This window comes from Bufo gargarizans, chromosome 6 (genome assembly GCF_014858855.1).
Source record: "Bufo gargarizans isolate SCDJY-AF-19 chromosome 6, ASM1485885v1, whole genome shotgun sequence".
Classification (NCBI taxonomy): Eukaryota; Metazoa; Chordata; class Amphibia; order Anura; family Bufonidae; genus Bufo; species Bufo gargarizans.
Genome location: NC_058085.1, coordinates 14,003,680 through 14,006,786, shown reverse-complemented (window position 1 = coordinate 14,006,786; position 3,107 = coordinate 14,003,680). Strand labels below are relative to the sequence as shown.

The 3,107-nt window shown below is 40.8% G+C and overlaps 1 non-coding gene across 1 annotated transcript; it reads left to right on the top strand.

Moving 5' to 3' along the window:
* Positions 1 to 993: 993 nt before the first annotated feature.
* LOC122942645 lies at positions 994 to 1,190 on the top strand. The gene has a single exon (XR_006390613.1). It is a non-coding gene; the product is annotated as a U2 spliceosomal RNA (small nuclear RNA).
* Positions 1,191 to 3,107: the final 1,917 nt, after the last annotated feature.

Sequence of the window (3,107 nt, the reverse complement as noted above, 5' to 3'; positions counted from 1 at the left end):
AGATGGATAAGCTGAGAAGAGATCTGGTAATAGTGCCCAAGCACAAAGGTGGTAAGGATTTTCCCGACATAAAAGCGTTCCTTTTAATTAAATATTTTAGCTTATGTTTTAATGCCCTTTTTAAAGAGAGTTCCTGGTCTTATTTTATTAGGTATAACACAGGTTATTTTATGAGGAAAAACCAAAAGGTTTGAAACAGTTTTAAACTCCCCATATTCTTTTAACCTGTCTGATTATTATAAGATTTTAGAAAAAATAGTGACTCTCTTTAATCTAAAGGGGAAAAGGGTAGAGGAGTTAAAAAATAGTAAAGTAATTTTAAAAGGAATAAAATATGGAAAAATGACCGCCCCTATAAAGAATTTTTATGAAACTAAATGCAGACAAATTTGAAAGGATGTAAATATTAATTATCTTTTTAACCCACAGAAGGATCTGGTCTGGAGCTGTGTGCATGAGTGTCGTCCATGCCGGGCATTCCAGCACCGAAGAGGACTGATTGGCACCGCAGAATGTTTTAGAGGAGGTTGCAGGGAGGAGGAGGATGTCGCCCACCTGTTTTGGTACTGTTTTTTTTTCACTCAGAGGATATGGACTAAAATGCTCCCACTAATCAAGAGGATATCTGGATTATCGGTTTTAGCAAAGGACAGTGTGTTTTACGGAGGTCTGGAATGCCCATCCAGGATTAAAAAGACATTAACATGGAAGATCATCAATTGTGTAAAAGCAGCTCCATGGTCAGCCAGAAATATTTTATGTTTTAAACGAGATCTTATTTCTTAAGAGAATGTTTTATAGATGATTTTAGACGAGATGTATAAATATTATTTAATCGACCAAAAACGTACTCCTTTTATGTGTCACAGATGGTTTTTAAGGGAATGGGGATCGGTTATTTAATGTTATTAAAATAATTTTATATGTATATTGTAAATTGGTTTTATATGTATTTCAAGCTTATTATATGTAAACGTTGATTTTTTATAAAATATACCCCTTTGGGGTAATCAACTTAAAAAAATAAAAATAAAAAATCTGTTCTTATCAGTTTAATATCTGATACGTCCCCTATCTGGGGACCATATATTAAATAGATTTTTCGAACAGGGAGATGGAAAAAGAGCTTGCTCTGTCCACTCCACGTATTGACCTGGTATTGCAGTACCTCCAGGACCGGTGCACCCCTTCTAATCTGGTATGAAAAAACAGAATGAAATTGAGAGATGGATTTCAAGCATCCCTCCAGCAAGCAAGTGGAAATTTGCTGTGTCCTGCCTCAGCAGTCTGCACTTCAGCTTCTCCTCTGTGAGGGCTGTGCTGTGCTGCTTTCTGCATACCTGCTGCTGCATCTAGTCTGTCAATCTCCTAATTGCATCAGCTGTGTGTGGGTTTGTTCCAGCACCAAGCAACCTAGCCAGCCAGCCAGCCAGCCAGTCACCTCTCCAAACACCCCAAATCCAATTAAGAATGATGGCTTAATTGTTGGGTTAATTGGCTTATCACCTGAATGAAGTGTTTGGACCTCCACTCCACGCACCTTGGGTTTTATTTGGGCCTGTAGTGCGCACCTGGGCGGGCTGCTGAGTTGTTCCTGGGAATTGACCCTTTTGTAGCAAGTTGTCTTGATGTAACCAATTTGCTTCCCTAGTGCTTTAGTAAATAAGTAAAGTTTGTTTGCCTGTGTCTCCCTCTTGTGGATCTTTTGAACTGGATGGATGACTTGGAGGCTAAAAAGTAGTCCAGCACTTCCTATGTATCAGGAACAGCTGGACCTGCCTTGTCTGGCCAATGGACGGAACACTGCACCTGTCACAAGAGGCTTGTCAGGTCAGAGGTCAAGTAAGGTCAGGTCAGTGGATATCATCACAAGGGCCCTGACGGAACACTCAACAATGGGGCAGTGACATCACAATAAACAATGCATACCCTTTTTTTCACACTACTCTCCATTCACTCCTTATCAGTTTTTCTGCTTGGCGTGCTTTGGCACCAGGAATTGCGTGCGAAGAAAAGGCATGACCAAAAGTGGTGTGCGGAGCTATGCAGATACGAAAAACACGAAGTGGAGCATGGTGGTGATTTCAGAGCGTAGGACGCACGTTTTTCCTGGTTTGTGAGAGAAAGAAGCCTCCCAGAGTGTCTCTGCAGCTGGTGCCTGTAGCCTATCGCCTTCACAAGTGTTCTGCATTGGGGACCATCGGCCTGTAGGGCGAACCCTTTTCTGGTTATCGCTGCTATTGGGAGAGAGGCTTAGTCCCGGGGACGTCGAGTTGCGATCCCCGTTACCCCTAAAATTCTCCGGACGGCTAGGGGAGCATTCGTTTTTTTGAATTTCGCAGAGATTTTCAAAGGCACCATTTTTAGAACTATGGCTGACGACCCAGGAGGAGGAGGAGGAGGAGGAGGAGGAGGAGGAGGAGGAGGAGGAGGAGGAGGAGAAGGAGAAGAATTTCGTGGAGAGGGAGCTCGAGGAGGAGGAGAAGAAGAAGGAGTTGGAGATAACTTTACCTGGATCGGAAAAGTAGGACGATCGGAAAAGAGACAAAAAAATAAGAAAGATTCACGGAGGGAGGATGGAGATAGAAGAAATGCCGATAAAGGAAAGACCAGAGAAGGAACAGAAGAATTAAGAGAGAATATTCCCAGACAACAGCAAGAAGAGGAAAACCAAATCCCAGACTACGCTCGGATAAAAGATACAGTGCGCCAGTTTGTTACTGAAGCAAAGAAAGGAATATATAACCTGGAATATTTGATAAGTAATGTTTTAATGGGGGCCTTCGGTATACAAAAAAATGAAATTTTAGCAATACAGGACTATCGAAAGCGTAGAATATATGATGTGACTTTTATGACAAATGCAATTTTTAAAGATTTTGCGGCTAGAATTCCGAATGTTAAGCAAGATAAAAGATTGGAGTGCTTAAAAATATACGAACATGAGATGGATGAGTCTAAAACTGTGATTATAAAAATGTATAACCCTTTTGCTAATGAAAGACTCATTACTGCTTTTTTAAGTCAATATTTTACCAAAATTTTATCTGTAACCAAAATTCTTAACAGTGCTGGGATTTGGACCTCTAAATGGCTGTATAAGGTAA